Below are 18,212 nucleotides of genomic sequence, written 5' to 3' on the forward strand. Positions count from 1 at the left end.
AATTTAAGGGTTAAAAGCCCTATATGGCATATGTCACAGTAATATTCCTTTAATTTGTTTTATATCACTTTGTTTAAGAAATGTATCCAGAACAGATTAAATATGAATAAGATATTATTAAATCATAAGAATTGTTAAACAAGATGAAACAAACTTTCAGCAACAACAACAAAAAAAACAAGCTTTTTTAAAAAAAGATCTACTTCTCTTAAATGCTCTTCCCAGGCACACCACAATTTTGAAAATGATGTAAGATTTTCACAAATTCACAGATTGTCACATGACTGCACCAGAATCTTCATAAGATGTCACTTCTTGAGTTAAATTCAAGGATCAAGATGAATTTGGAACATCCAAGAGTTAGTGACACCTGTGTTATCATGCGTTCTTATAGGCTATAAGTTGCAATAATAATAATAATAATAATAATAATAATAATAATAATAATGCAGACCCCCCCCCCTCGCAGTTTAAAACTCACTCACTCATTATCTATACCGCTTTATCCTGTGCACAGGGTTGCTGTTAAATGTACAGTATTAAACGTAGCATATGATATAGTTTACTTAGATACATACATAAATAATAAACATTCCAATAATAGTGGCCTATCACAGGAGACTTAGGGTACGAGGAATGTTAATGCTACTGGATAAATGCCAAGTTTGTAAATCTGAAAGCTTTTACTTTTCCAGGGAATCTCTTGCTAAATCCTACTTTGCGTTTCTGATATTTTTATCTTGGGGGATTTACAAATGTCATTATTTGTCCAGTTCATTCTTTAAGGGAAAAAATAAGGCTTTAGACTTTGTGCTAGATAGATATATTTTACTTGCTAAACTTCCTTTAGGATTTCGTTAATGCCACTAATACAAACTAAACCAGCATAATCTGGACATTTTTAAATATTGAATGTTAGGAATTCCCTTAAGATGCCTCAGGCTTAAATGAAAACCGTGCCTAGATCTGAGTACAAACTGAATGGCTTATATTTAAGTCCAGGCTTAAAGTAAATTACAATAAATCTCTCTGTGCTTGTCTAGCAGTGACACCTCGCATAATGGCCTGGATATTTTTGCCAAAAAAATGTTGGTGTTAGTCTTTTAACTGCTCCCATCCAGGGGTCGCCACAGCAGGCGCACCATCGTGGTACAGGTTTTACACCAGATGCCCTTTCTGATGCTACCCTCCCATTTTATCCAGACTTGGGACCGGCACTGCATCCAAGGGCATGAGGTTTGGGCATTGGGTGGGAATTGAACCCATGCCTTCCTCATGACACTAAACCACCTGATTTCTACTATGGACTTTCGACATGGAATTTTAAAATGATCCACAAATTACTCCAAATCATTTAAAACCAAGTCTATCTCTAAAGGAAGATCATGAGCAAATGTATTTATTGTCACTTAAACACTAATCTAACCCTTATTGTGACGTAAATCCAGCTATTGCTTAAACATTGATGTATTTACATCAATTTCAGATATTTTGTTTGACTTGAAGTCTATTTTCTAGATCTTCTACATTAGGCTAATGAAGACTGTGTGAAGGTTACAAATAAAACATCCTGTTTAGTGTGCATCGTTCATAAGCTTTCGTTTATGTCTGTAAAAACAGGAAATTACTGTTTATTTGGACAGCGTTTAAAATAGGGAGACGATAGCAGGCCACTGAAAACACTTTAGCATTATAACACACGGACGTTAAATTACTGATTAGTGTGTGTGTGTGAAATATAACTTCAGTGCAATCGTGTCAAAGACACAGAAACAAACACAATGCAATTAAGTAATAGGGGCAAGTCCATGCAGAAGCCAGTCTCATCATGGGGGCGGGGGTTGGGGGGGGGGGTTCTTGCTCAAAAATACTGATATGTTAAAAATATTAGGCACCTACAGTACAGTACATCTGCTTATAGTATCTAACCCCTTATTTGTAAATTTTACAGTAAAATCCCATGCTGAGTGCAAATAAATAAATAAATAAATAAATAGGAAAACATTAGAAAAAATGTCAGCATTAATTACTAATTTCATAATTTCGTTATTTTTTATAATTTACTGTAAGTACAGTATGGACTTTTTATAGTTTGTACTTCTGTATTTCTGTGTTTCTCTTTGTTCGAACTCATCCCATCCATAACACCACTATATCCTAAACCCTTCATTCCAAAAAATACCAACATTTCCCAATTGACATTATTTTTATGTGTAAGTCTTAATGCTATCTGCAACCTTTGCAAAAACCCCATACTCTTTTGTAAATATATATAATTTTACTGATTAAATGCTAAATATTTACAGGATATAAATGATTCAAAGAAATGTTAAGGATTTGTTTTTGGCTGAAGATATTATATTAAAAGTCATGCAAATCCATTCACTGATATTAAGCTTGTCCATGCTCCGAGGCTCACATCCACAACACTGGAACCACCCACTAATTAGAGTTCTACTGTAAAACACAATCTTTTTTACCTTCATGTCTTTTTTAATCTTCAATCTTAAAGAGAATTTAAAAACGCTCTTAAATAAGACTTTTAATTTAGGATTTAAGGTGCAACTCATAATTAACATTTTTATATTTTTGCTTTTGTTTTAATCACGTACAGAAAAAAACATTGCACTATATTAAAAAAAAATTGTACGTGTGTTATGAAAACCTAAAATCGGATTCTTAATTTTGTTTGCCTTGCTGCATTAAAAGAACAGGGAAGGTAAAATTACTGTCATGCTCAGTAGAGCGTTGCTTCATTTAGGATAAAACAGGCACAAAATTTGCCATGTGATTTTATCTACTGTTGGTATGAAAAGTAAGAAAAACATTCTGATTGTGCATTTTGGCTTCAGACCATCATACCCAGTTAAGACAATGTTAGCAGAGGGCAGGTGTTTTTTAACTCCCATGGGTCTCAGCTACTCTCTGTCTCCAACAGCCATTTCTTCCTTGCTGTGTCCTGTGACTACAGTCTGAGTCTCTTGGAGAAATTAAGAAGAGCAGATAGAGAACAGTAAGAAAGAAACAGTTGGGGAACAATTGATTTAGGGTCACGTATTGAGAGAAACAAGAATTGTGCACGCATTTAAACCAATGTTAGAAAGCCTACCTACTGTATACTAACATATTTAACATAGCGTATGATACATACAGTAGCTTATTTAGATACATACTGCACATAACATACATTAAACATTCCAACATACAGTAGGTGGCTAAACAACAGCTGCTAATGTTAACCAAATTCTCCAAGATGTTTTGTCTTGCTTCTAAAGGCTTTCCATCCAAGGGCTGTAATAAATTGATTTCATTTTAATACATAACAGCCTTCAAACATCGTTATGTTCGTCTTTGTGTAGTACATCATCCCATAAAACTCAAATCAAACCCAATCTAAGGATTATGTCTAAGGACATGTCAATAAAAACATAAATACACAGAATTACCCAAGGTCCGTGTGCATGAAATCAGGAACAAGCGAAAACTAGACCACTTGATCACCTTTTAAAAAAGATATGCATTCTTAGAAACTAAAATCTTAAACCTGGAAATATCTATATTTTTGCATAAATAAATAAATAAATATATATATATTAAGTCATCCATGAGTTAACAGCTATTATACAACAGTTAGATCTGACAGGGTGGCATGGTGGTGTAGTGGTTAGCACTGTCGCCTTGCACCTCCTGGGTCCGGGTTCGATTCCTGACCAAGCTTGATTCCTGTCTCTGTATGCATGAAGTTTGCATGTTCTCCCCGTGCTTGGTGGGGTTCCTCTGGGTACTCCCCAGGGTGTGTGTGCCCTGCAATTTATTGGTACCCCACCTTGTGCCCTAAGCCTCCAGGGATAGGCTCCAGGTCCCTGCGACCCTGAATACAGGATAAAGCAGTAAAGATGATAAGTGAGTAGTTTTGACAGAGTAATCTGATTGGACAAGAGCTGTTCCATGAGTGCTGATATTGAGCATAACAGCACTGAAATGTTTAACTTTTTGTCACAGGTGTCCAAACAATTTTGTCACAGGTATTTACACTTAATGTTGATCATGGGTGAAAGTAGGTCAGTACGAGCCGCAGTATTGGAAAGAAGAGAGAGCTGCTTCCTTCCAAACCCACATTCAAAACCAGTCACGGAAGCCCTTTCAGAAGAAAACTTTACACATTATGCTAATCTTAAATAACACTATGTCTATTTAATAATTGCTTCTTAGTCATTAGCCACTGAATCATTCATGTTGTTTTGTTCACACTAGACTGAAACCCAAATCCCTTTATGATATATCCCTTATTAATTAAGGGCACTACTTGGTGTGTGGAACAAGGCATTCTAGCTTTCCATAAACTGCTATTTTTTATTGTTCCTTAGGATGACCACAACCCCGTGTTTTATTCTCCTCTTTTTTTGGAGACATAGTATTCTTATAGTCTAGGTTGCTAACTGTCAGTTGCCAGCTACGCCAACTGGTTTAATAAACAAGCAAATCATAATCTGTTGATAGGAAATAAAAAAAAATAAACTTTTTTTTTTCAAAAAGTTGAACGTTGTATTAAAGCAATATTACACATGAGGTGATGCTGTTGTTCTGAATACATTGATGAATATCAGGAATATGTAGTGCAAGTGCTGATAATTAGTACAACAGCACTCTGACCCATGTAATATAACTTAAAGTGTTCTAGCAGCATAGGTACATCAAAGGCAAAGCATGAAATGCAACATAGAAATGAAGTAAGTATAAAATTATAATGAAATAGAACAAATATTAAAGATAACAATGCTTGTTGACATGGTGACAGACATCACCATGGGCACACATTTATACATGATGAATATGCACTGAAACATCCGAAAAAGCTTAAAGAATAAGGAAATGAAATAAAAATCAATCAAGCAAAGAATTTTTTTTTAGAAACTGCAGATGTTTGCTGCATCATGGTACCCAGGATCCTGTCGCCATGCCAACAAACTAAAGACTTAACAGACCAAATGTTCTGGTTAAAAATGTAATTATGGAGATTAGATTTTTTTTTTTAAACCTATAAACACCATGTACAGGTTTAGTGGACAAATAGAGCTGGACTTGGAATGTGTGTTAGTATTTTTTAAAATTTTACAGTAAATCTCGATTACTAAAAGTATAAACATATCAAAGGGTGATAATCACAATCAATTTAGAAAAAAATTTGCAGCAGCCATTTTATTCATCAGGTAAGCTAAAAAAAAATAGCAGGCGTAAACACAATACTGTATGTTCACTGGAGACACAATAAAAATATAATTTTTTATCTTGCTTTTAGCTATTGCAAGAAAGCATGACGAAGCATGGGTTATCATTTAACCTTGTGGCTAAACTTACATTGCAAATAAATAAGTGGAAGTTCATGCTTTTGTTTTCTCCCCAAAGAGAAACCCATTGACTTTAGTGACCAAGCAATTATTATCTTTAGCCTTAATTAAGAAAAAAAAATGACATGCATTACTGTTTGCAGGAATAGAACCAAGCTGATTGGTGCCATCATCATGGGCTGATAATTTAATCACTCAGATTTTTTTCCCTCCGATGGGCTTTGCTCCTTTCTTAGTGTCACCACATCAGGAAAAAGGCTCAAGAGTAAAAAAAATCTGATTGATAAAATGGTTATTGGCAGAGGTTTTACACCGGATGACCTTCCTGGTGCAACCGACCCATTCCTTTAGAGTTAGGACTGGCACTAATGATGGTCTGCATCTCCAAATGCTGTATTATGTACGGCCATAGGGTTAAAGGCCTTGCCCAAGTGCGCCCAACAGTGGCAAACCAGACCCTCAACTACATGAGCCAACACTTACCACCTGATTCAGTAAAGTGCTGAAAGTGTTATCTATTACAGAAACAAGGGCCTCTGTATAAACCTATAAATAAACGTATTGCAGCTGAGCTGAAAGGAACTACAATTACCTTAGATGTGAAAGAGTGTGATACTCAAGAGAAGGCTTTGCAACCATTACTGAAAGCCAGTGATATTCACGGTTAAAAAATTGATTACCCTGAACTTGAAGAATCTTTGCCATGGTAGTGCTTTATTTTGATAACGCACAGAAATCCTTTTTCCTCCCTAACAACATGTATATAAAAAACAACAACAAAAACAATGACAAAGAACAAACAGCTGTCTTCTAGTCACTGTAGCGGAAACTAAAATGTGCTGGAAATCCTTTGATGCTTGGACACGCTCCATCATGTGGAAGACAGAAAGTGTCCACGGAGTGAAGAAAACTGAAGAAAAACACTTTAAGCCACTTATTTCCCCAAACCATGCTAGTTATATAACTACAGTTAAAAGCCATCAGGAATTTATGGTTGTCAAAAACGTTGTGATAACGTTTTTTCAGCAATGTTAGTACTACTTTACTGAATTGGTGTTGGACCAACATTGTCTACATAATGTTGAGGTAATTAAGAACTATCGACCCGACTACCGCAGGTGGCACGGTAGTGTAGTGGTAAGCACTGATGCCTTGCACCGCCAGGGTCTGGGTTCGATTCCCGGCCAGTCTCGATTCCCGTCTCTGTGTGCATGGAGTTTGCATGTTCTCCCTGTGTTTGGTGGGTTTCCTTGGGGTCCTCTGGTTTCCTCTCACAGTCCAAAGACCTGCTAATTGGTGTTGCCCTTAGTCTGTGCGTGTGCCCTGCGATGAATTGGCACCCTGTCCAGGGTGTACCCCACCTCGTTCCCTAAGCCTCAGCCTCCTGGGATAGGCTTCAGGCCCCCTGCAACCCTGAAAAAAAACCCATCAAACATCATGATGAAACTGGCTTTCATGAAGACCTTCCCAGGAAAACAAGACCAAAACTTGGCTCTGTTGCAGGGGAGAAGTTCATTTAGTCACCAGTTACCCCAGAAATCACCAATTAACAAACAGCACCTCAGATTAGAGCCATTATGAAGACTTTACAAAGCAGAAGTAGCAGATACGTCTCAATATCACTGTTCAAGACGGTTATGGCAAATTTTGTTTTACAGTGTAGGAAGAAATAAAAACCAGGAATGACTATTGAATTAGAAGGTGGGTCCAAACTTTTGACTGGTACTGTATATCCATAAAATCCTCATACTGCTGATTGTATTTTTGTTCCTATTTCTTTCTGCGATTAAGCCGACGGCCTTGGCAGTTCCTGAAACTCGGTCTCGGCATTGAGAGGAAAGTGCAATTTACTGAAACTGTAAATCAGGAAGTAGTCAAAAGACAAATTGGCTGTACCATATTACATTTCAGGTGTGTAGATACTACTTCTTAGATACAATTCTGTTCAGCCTCCATTCTCCAGTCAGCATTTCTGAATTATTATAGAATGAGGTTGGACATTGTGTGAACACAGGTTGATGGGATGGTTCGGAGTTCCTCTGAGTCTGTCTTAAATCAAAGTTGAGGTGTGTATAAGTATATTGCCATGGGTCATGGCCGTTATAAAATGTTTTGCTCTGCACACCTGCTGTAAGGTTCGTCATCCAGAGCAATTCAACAACCCTCGTTCCACGCAAAAATGCATTCCATTCCAAAGTTCAGCTGAGACTCTTAAGAAGTTCCTTAGTCCGACTGAACTAAATCAAGCAAGTTAAGGTATATTTAGTACTAATTTAACTCTTTTCTTTTAGCTGCATTGACACTCAGTCAATGTTATCCAACCTCATAACAACTATTTGGCAACGTCCTAATTATGTAATAAAACTCCTAAATAAGTTAATGTTGCTGTTTCTTCCACATAAGAAAGTGAGCCATTTCATTTCTCTAAAAAGCAACTGGTTTTGGCATATAGAAGTTTATATTGTATATTGTCTCTCTGTAAGAAAACTAGAATCTATTTAAGCAGGATTGGGGTTTAAAAATCTCAGATCACACTGAAAATATTGGATTTTTTATGTTGTTGTTTTTTTTTCATTTAAAATGTCATGGAGTCAATATTTAAATGTAAACAAATTTGGACCATGTTAACTCAAAAGGTCATATTTTCCCATGAGGCACATGTCCAGACAACATTAAAATGAATTTAATTGCATGGATCATCAGGTTTCACACAAAACCTTGGAATCTATGCCAAATTTTAATTTTCTTTATTCTGGAATTCATTAAAAAGAATGCAATAGATTACAAGCCTGCTAAATTAGAAGGGGCGTTCAATTCAAACCGGGCCTTTCAATTGTGCAGAATAACAAAATAAAGTAATGAAACTCGGTTTATTTCTCTATATAATCCCCTGCTACACTAATACACTTATCCCAGCGTTTCACAAGTGCTTGGATACCATCAAGAACGTTTTCTCAGTACAGTACGCCGCACCCATAATCGGATTGCCTGATTTGTTTCTAAAACCCTGGCCTCCCAGGAACTCCTTTAATAGCCCAACATGTGGAAATGGCTTGGAGCGAGGTCAGGACTGTATGGGGCACATGGCACTGACTGCCTGGTGAGTTCCTGTAATGTGCAAGTGGTTCTGTTCATCATATTTTAAATCCTGGTTTGACTTGAACACCTCTTGTGGAAGCGTTTTCTGTGTTAGTCTTCAGCTTTTAGACCTCATAGATGTAGATGCTTAACTCTCTTGGAACCTTGTCCCAAGCATATCATTACTATCTGCATCATTTAATTTTTTTTTAAAACATTTATCTTGTCCTGAGCTACGACTGATAGATTGTTAAGTCATAACACCTTTTTTTTTTTTTTCTTCTAGGCACAGACACTTTTCTTGATGACTAGGCTCAACCAGACACTCTCTATTGCCTGGCAGTGCAGAAACAAGATCTCTTAAGAAACTCACTCCCTAAATTGGTGCGACAGAGACAGAGAGAGAGAGAGAAAGAGAGAGAACGAGAGAGAGAGAGAGAGAGAGAGAGAGAGAGAGAGAGAGAGTGGTAGAGTGAGAAATTGTGTGAAAAAAAGGGGAGATACAGCATGAAAAGAGAGTGGGAGAACTGAGAAATAGATCTCCACTTATCGTTATGAGATATCAGACAAGACTGGGTGTATTATAATGTAAAAAATGTATAAGGTTTAGAGGCTGTCATTTGTATTTTTGTTAAAGATGGATTTAAAAGGAATGAGAAGAAAGAAATGGGGAGGTTCGGGGAGATGTGTGAGAAACGTGGTATGTCTGTAAAATGCAGCAGGGAAACACACAATCAAAAATTATTGTCAAACATTAATTTATATATACAGTCTTATGCAAAAAAATGTGGCACTGTGCAAAAGTCTGGGCACCCTACATAATCAGTACTTAGTAACACCTCCTCTGGCAGATATCACAGCTTGCAAATGCTTTTTATATCCAGCTAAAAGTCTTTCAATTCTTGTACTTGGGATTTTCTCCCATTCTTCCTTGCAAAAGGCTTCTAGTTCTGTAATATTCTTTGGGTCATCCTGCATGCATAGCTCTTTTAAGATCTACCCACTAATTTTCAGTGATGTTTAAATCAGGGGACTGTGATGGTCGTTCCAAAACCTTCAGCTTGCGTCTCTTGAGGTGTTTCATAATGGATTTCGAGGTATGTTCAGGATTATTGTACAGTTGTAGAAACCATCCTCTTTTCTTTTGCAATGTTTCCCACTGGCTGCAACACAACCCCAAATAGTGGCCAAAGAGTTCTATTTTACCTTCATCAGTCTACAGCACTTGTTTCTGTACATGTTCTGTTGCATACTTCTGATGTTGGATTTTATAATGAGGACGCAGGTAAGGTTTTCTTCTGCTGACTTTTCCATGAAGATCTTGTGGAACGGTGCTCCACCACTCCTGAGTCTGCTAAATCTTCCTGCAGGTTTTTTGCCGTGAAATGGGGGTTTTGCTGTCTTTCTGACCAGCATATGAGCAGTTCTCTCTGAGAGTTTTCTTGGTCTTCCAGATCTCATTTTGACCTCTACAGTTCCCCTGAACTGCTATCTCTTGATTAAACTCCTCACTATGGAAACTGCAAGCTGAAACACTTTGCTATCTTCTTGTAGCCTTCTCCTGCATTGTGGGCATCAAAAACATTTTCAGAGTCTTACACAGCTGCTTAGAGGAACCCATGGTTGTTGAGTGTCCGCAAGTGTGCACAAGGTTTGAAGAGTCAAAGTATTTGTAAAGCTTTGAAACTGGCATTTACTAATGACAGCTGTTGACATGCATCATACAGGTATCTAACAAGGTGATTAAGGTCTGAAATCTTGTAAAAAGAATCTGAGACTCTGGAACTTTTAGGGTGCCCAAACTTATGCACAGTGCCATAATAATATTTAATCTTTTATTTTTATTGAATTTATGGCATAAGAAGTAACTTTGCAAAAATGTTTGCTGACATTTTTTTGTGCATTTTTTCCATTTCCAGGAGAGACTGTGCTAACATCTTTAAAAAAAAAAAAAGAATCACCAAAATCTATTATTTATCAAGGGGTGCCTAAACTTTTGCTCAAAACAGTGTATATGTATACATATAATGGGGGGGGGGGGGGGGGGGGCGAAACCCAGACAAGACCCAAGGTGAGAATCGAACCCTCGATCCTGGAGGCGCGATATGCTAACTACTATGCCACACATCCTTTTAAAGGACTCATATTTTACAATTTCTTATAAAGTTAACACAGGTCCCAGAGCACCCTCAAAGTGGATGGGATATATGAAATAGCTTTCACAATTCAGCCTGCGTTTAGAAGGATGTACTGTTACTACTAGCTCAACAGTAAAAGATCTGGGCATAATATAAGACAGTAACTTGTCCTTTGAAAATCATATTTCCAATATCACAAAAACAGCCTTTTTCCATCCTAGAAATATTGCCAAACTTAGGAGCATCCTATCAGTATCTGAGGCAGAAAAGTCCAAAATGCAGCCGCCAGGGTTCTCACTAGATCCAGAAAATATGATCATATAACCCCGATATTATCATCCCTGCACTGGCTACCTGTTCAATTTAGAGTTAATTACAAAATAGTACTACTTACATACAAGGCTTTAAGTGGTTTAGCTCCCACATACCTCACCAGTCCTCTGATACGCTATAATCCACCACGTCCCTTAAGATCACAAAACTCTGGACTTCTTGTAGTTCCCAGAATTTCAAAATCTACAAAAGGGGGTAGGGCTTTTTCATATTTAGCTCCAAAACTTTGGAATAGCCTTCCAGACAGTGTTCGGGGCTCAGACACAGTTTCCCAGTTTAAAAGTCGACTCAAGACGCATCTCTTTAATCTGGCATACGCGTAACTCATCCCATAACCTCATACTCCAGTACATCTATTTTAAATGGCAACTACGCTAATTCTCTCCATCTTTTCTGTATTTTTCTACCCATCTCGAGGCATCCAGCTGGATTCTGCTTTATTATGATTGGAGCTACACATCCTGCTCCTGTGCTTCCAGTGATCCAGACCCCATCTGCCCTCTGCACCTACTGCCTCATCCCTATATTGAACTGGACTTCATGTTAATTTAAAAAAATTTTGTTATATTGTTCTTTCAGCTGCACAACACACATGGTGTTATATCATCTCTATCTGTTATCACCCAGATGAGGATGGGTTCCCTGTTGAGTCTGGTTCCTCTCAAGGTTTCTTCCTATTGCCATCTCAGGGAGTTTTTCCTTGCCACTGTCGCCGTCACCCTTGGCTTGCTCATCAGAGAAATTTCGTTCATTCATCTCGTTATTATCTAGACACATTTTTCTCACACATACACAATTTATTATTATTATTATATATTTTTTTTTATGAATTTCTTTCATCTTTGTGAAGCTGCTTTGGGACAATGACCATTGTTAAAAGCGCTATATAAATAAAATTGAATTGAATTGAATATTGCTCAGCTGTAATATGCCTCAGATAATGTATTATTATTTATATTATTAATATTTTAATAACCTCAAACACCTTTGTTTCACTTCTCCCTGTGTGGTGTTTCAGTGTCTATGTAAACAAGCTCCTGGTGAGCCACGCCCTACAGAGCTGAGCAACAACCCATGGGAGGGATTTTTCTTATATGATGTCACAGTCGAGAATTGGATTAAAAAAAAACATTGATTATTAAAGCCTTGTTCCATTCCATACAAAGCATTAAATGTTTTTTTTTCACACATTTTTTTGCTTGTACATACACACTGGAGACCCATCTAAATGTCTGAGAGTGAACTTTGAATAATAGGTCACCTTTAAATAAACATGCAGTATCTGACTTACAGTACATAGCCTGCTGAGGTACTGTATGGTGAGGGGATGTTACCTCATACATAAACAATTGCTTATAAATATAACATGGCCAATGTGGTATGTGCATGAGTGCAAATGCTTATGTACAACCATCATACTCACAGAGAGAGAGAGAGAGAGAAAGAGAGATAAATCAAATTCACTTTAAGTACTTTATTACCCATCATGGATAGGTGTAGCTGTGTAACCGTGGCAACCCTGCAGAACTGTCTACAAAGTCTGCTGTTGATATGTGATCAGCCAGACCAAACGCTAGTCGGTGCGCATGCGCACATGTGTGTGTGTGTGTGTTTATATGTGTGTGTGTGTGTGTTTACTGGAATGGATTGCACCCTTAATGCTTCCTGAAGTATATGAAAGCATGATGACCTTTCCGCTAACTAGTAATTCTGCTCTATGAAGCAAGAACAGATCTCTGGATTGGCCATAGGAAAAAAAAAAAACAATTATAATAAAATCTCAGCTGCCAATTTTACCTGGGTTAAAAAAAAAAAAAAGAAAGCCAGAAGCAGATTTTGTGCAGAAGGTCACAAGGGCAGAGCCTTATTTACTCCGAGCAGTGATGAAATAAAGGTGTGTGTGTGAGTGTGTGTGAGTGTGAAAGAATAAAAATATGAAAGATTGATACGAAAGCTATTTGTTTTTAGACAAGGCTGCAAATCACAAAAATTACAAAAAAATAAAAGTTCTGAATTCTTGATCTCGAGACAGGGATATAAATTCGTTCATATGAGAAACACAAAGCTGCCTTTAAAGGATGAGGCTTTGTTGCTATAGGATCTCTTATATACTGTTTACTGTATATATTATAGCACACACTCACTGATCATTCATCTGGCCCTTTTCCTTTGACATTCAATCAACAAGGTGTTACCATCTGCAAATTTGTCTCAGTCAATGTTTTTTTCTTCTTCTTCTTTTTTTCATCATTTTATATAAATTCTAGAGATTTGTAGGATATTGTACAGTACACTATGTAAAAATCCTAGAAGATCCGCAGTTTCTAAACTATTCAAACCAACCGTATCGATACCCATGCCACGGTTAAAGTTACAAAGCTTCTATTCTTACATTTAATTAATTTATTAACTAAAGCACTGTTTAGATAAATGCATGAATGAGCCATTAGTTAAACAAGACTCTGAAGGAAACCCAACGTGCACAGGGAGAACATGCAACGGGAAAGTGTCACCCTCCAGGATTGGTGGCTTGAGTCTTTTTTTTCCCGTCCTGTGTGCATGGAGTTTGCATGTTCTTAAAACGGACAGTAAATGGAGATACAGTGGCATTATTTAGGCTTACACCTAAAGTCTGGTAAGGCGTAAGCCTAAATAATGCCACTGTATCTCCACGTAGTGTCCGGAGCCTGTCCCAGGAGGCTTAGGGCACAAGGCAGGATACAACCTGGACAGGGTGTCAATCCATCGCAGACCACACACATACACTTACACACTCATTCACACACTACGGGCAATTTGGGAACAGCAATTAGCCTAATGTACCTGTCTTTGGACTATGGAAGGAAACCGGAGGAAACCCAATAAGCACAGGGAGAACATGGCTCCATGCACAGAGATGGGAATCGAGCCTGGCCGGGAATCAAAACCAGACCCTGGAGGTGCAAGGCGACAGTGCTAACCAGTACACCACCGTGCCGCCGTTTTACTTATATATATATTTATCTTATGTACTTATGGTAATAAATCCCTGCATCAAAACCGATCTCAGGTTACTCTCTATGTTAGATTGTGCACGTTTTTATTTCAGTATTTGATTGGATTTTCTCCAGTTTTTGAGTCCTTTCAATATCTGAAACCATTTACGTGAGCAGATACGCTCAACTGCATAGTGTCTTGTAATGGCCTCAAGTCCAAATTCCAGGGTGTGTTATGGATTTGGTGCAAACCTTCCAAAGAAAGGCACTACTAAAAACAAATGACTTAGGAGACAAAGTGTTTCTATTAATCTCCTTCCGTTTCTGCAGACTAAATTTTTTAGTGGTATGCAGTATTGGACCGCACTGGACTACTTTTACCCATGCTTGGCACCCCATCCAAGGTGTGTGTACCCCATGACCCAACACAGGATAAGCGCTAGAGATAATGGATGGATGTATGGATGGATATTAACAAACTGAAACACTAAAAACTTTTAAATCTACATGCTGCTCGTGTTTCTTTTCTGGGTTCCTTTAAAAACTATACCATTTCACATATCCCATCAGCCTCTGCTGGTTTCCATGGATACCAGCAAAAAAATAAATTGGTCTGCTGCAAGGAAGAAGTCTAGGATTCAATTTATAAACCCCAGTAGAAGGGAATCCAAAGATTCAAGGCACACACCAGCTTTCACCATAATTTTTTTTTTCTCATTTTTGTTCCTTCCTTCTCTGTCTTCAGGGCCTTCACCCTGTGCAGGGTGCCAAAGCATCTCACCTCCTCCTCTCATCATGCTGCCCAAAACCACTTTCAGAGAAAGGTGCCAATTATGATGCTATGGGAAGATTATGGGCTGGAGTTACTATATACTGTACTCGAGGCAGACTTCCAAAAAAAAGTAAAGAAGTGTTGGATCTGGGTGGTAAGACTGAAGTGTTTTTTTTTTTTTTTTTTTTTGTACCAAAAACATTATAAGATAAGGCTGTTAAAAACTGTGCTGAAGTTTGTATGAACCTCTTTCAATATTAAAAAAGCTAATAAAGAACAAAACTTAACTAAACTAAACTTAAATTCCATTCAATTCAATTTCATTTATATAGTGCTTTTAACGATGGTCATTGTTTCAAAGCAGCTTAACGAAAAATGAAAAGAAAGTTCGAAAAGAATATTTATGGAAGCGTTTATGTGTGAGAAAAATGTGTCTAGAAAATAATGAGATTGTCTTTGATGAACAAGCCAAGGGTGACGGCGACAGTGGCAAGGAAAAACTCCCTGAGATAAATTAATAAATAAATAATTTTATAATTATGACTTAATATATCATAACTATGACATCCTGATGTCATATTTATGACTTACTCATAATAATGATTTGATGTCTCATAATTATGACTTATTATTTTATAATTATGACTTACTATCTCATAATTATAAGATCCTGATCTCATGATTTTGACAAATGTAGGGATAGGTCATGCACTTCCGTACTTCCGGGCAAAAGATTGCAGTAACTCGTTTCCAATGCCATGCGCTAAAATAGTCCCCTGTTACAAACTGTTCCACCTTATCTCGTAATTATGAGTTAGTAAGTCATAATTATGAGATACTAAGTCATAATTATGAGATAATATCTTATAATTATAAGATAGTAAGTCATAATTACAGTATGAGATCAGGATGTCATAATTATAAGATATTAAGTGAATGCAATGAGCAATCGATACATTAGCAAAACAATTATTAATCTTTCAAATCATTAGGTTCATAAACCACAAATACAAAAAAAATCTAAATACTACAAAGAAAATTGTTTAAAACTGAAAAAAAACCAACAGCAGCAACAATTGTATACAACTCTTTATACTGTACCTGCACTGGAGTAATGTAGAAAATTCAGTTCTACAGCCTGGCAGGTCAGCTCATTATTTCACTACCAAGCAATGATGACAAAGACGCAGTGAGATCTTGCAACACAGAGATGCTTTTGAGAAGACACCCACTTCCCCTGGCATGGTGAATTTAAAGACTTGAGCTGGCATGAAAGGAAACACAAGGAGAATGTGAGAAAAAAATGTGGAAAATGAGGATAAAAGTGCTACTAGAGAAAAGCAGTGGAGTTATTTCAGTGAGACACATGAGACAGCTTTTGCAGGTTATGAACCAGGCCTGCTGAAGTGTTCCTACTGCTTTAAAGGGCAGAAGTGGCATATGAAGTAGAAATGAATCCAATCTGGAAATGATTATAGCTTTACAAGAACTGGAGCAGATTTCATAGTCAGGAAAGGTCATGTTCTTTTAATGTCATGAAGCAGATTCCTTGGTCAGGTGAAAGAAATAAAGCTTGTCCATAATCAGGTTGTGCTTGGACGTCCCAATAAAGATTTAGTCCTTCTTTGTTTATATATATTACATATATATTATTACAAGCTGAAGTATCTGTTAATAACAGTAAAAAGAGATTAAAAAATAGTTAAAAGATCAAAGCTAAAAATAAGATTTGAATTAAATTTAATCAGTGATACTATTAATTCAGGTTTAAGCCCTTATACAGTGTCGTACAGAAAGACAGTGTGTGTGGAAGCTCATATTCACTATCGTGTATGTTAAATAGTGGGGGAAGTGATAAATATGTTTGTTACAAATTAATCTTATTATTATTAGTATTAATTTCAATAAATACTTTTACTGTAATATTAATTATATATATGTGAACATGAAAGGTGTAAAATTATTCTTACTGCAAAAGAATTTTTTGCACATTTGCTGTCAAAACGTCCGGTTTGTAATCTGGTAATACTACTGTACGTTACTGTTATTCAACTTCCCTTCTACTCAAAACATTTTGACTTGTGGCGCAGGTTTAACTTTAGAAAAAAATCCAAGTACTGGCAAAGTTTTAATTAAATTCGGTCCAGCCGGTTTTGCGTGATGGTGTGACAAAATCTGGTTGGACAGACAGACAGACAGACAGACAGTACAAATAGAAAATTTTCTGAGACTGGTTCCGGGTCTGAAACAATGCTGAAAAGATAGCATTGTAAGAACAAGTTTTGACCAATGCATAAACAAATCCTTTCTTTTTATTTATATTATTTAGACTTATATTATTATAGACTTTAGACTTGGTATAAGCACTGGTTAGACATGACAAACATGAGACAAAGATACATTCAACAAACACAAACCAGTCACTTCATAAACTGGGTGGTCTCAGGAAAGACAGCCAGGAGGGCACCCGGGAGAAAAGTTTAAGGTAGAGCCAGAGGCACAATGTTGAGAGGGGGAGCAAGGGTCTTCACGATGCAAGATGAAGGAGCAAAATCCTCGGTGAAGCTGAACAGGGAGTCACACTCTCCTCAAAGCAAGAGGGGACTGCAAAGTTCCCTATGAAGCAAGTGGGGAGGTGACATATAGTACACACCAAAAAAGAAGCAAAGCATTCTTAGCAACATTCTTAGCAAAGCAAAGTTCTCAGTAAAGCAAGGAGGTGGAGTGAGGTCATAGTGACATCCTCAGTTGGGCGTGGAGTGTGGACATACACTATATTGCCAGAAGTATTCGCTTGCCTGCCTTCACATGCATATGAACTTAAACATCATCCAATTCCTAATCCCTAGGATTTAATATGATGACTTGTGCACTGGTGATACCAGAGACTGCATGCCAGGCCTTCTCGTCCAACACCAGTTTCTGACCTCACAAATGCGCTTCTAGAAGAATGCTTACAAATTTTCATAAACACAGCCCTAAACTTTTGTGGAAAGCCTTTCCAGAAGGGTAGAAGCTGTTATAAAGGGTGGCCCAACATTATATCAAACCCTATGGATGAAAATGTGGATGTTACTCAAGTTGATATGCAAGTAATGGCAGGCGAGTAAATACTTTAGCATATGTCCCCACTAGAGACAAGAATCAATCTTTTTGTTCTGTGGCTTGGTGATTGGTCTACTCGTTGTATGCTGTCAGCCACCATCTTTAAATAAATTCTACAGAATGGATTTAGCATGCAAATTTATTTTTCACAGTACTAGTTTTAGTGCCATGCAGTTAATAGAAAACTAAATACCGTGCAACCTCGGATTGCAAGTAACGCGGTTTGCGAGTGTTCTGCAGGACAAACAAACATTTTTTTAATAAATTTTGACTTGAAAAAACGAACAAGGCTTGGTTAACGAGTACTAAGTAGCATGCATGCACTTCTTGTTTTTTTATGCCGAGCGTCACGTGATCACAACTGAGCCAATGGATTTTCTCTCTCTTGCACTGCGGAATTGTGGGTAATCATATCCCCTGGTCGGTGTTAGTGTGCGTCTTTTATTGGTATAACCAACATCCG

This window comes from Clarias gariepinus, chromosome 28, assembly GCF_024256425.1.
Source record: "Clarias gariepinus isolate MV-2021 ecotype Netherlands chromosome 28, CGAR_prim_01v2, whole genome shotgun sequence".
NCBI lineage: Eukaryota > Metazoa > Chordata > Actinopteri > Siluriformes > Clariidae > Clarias > Clarias gariepinus.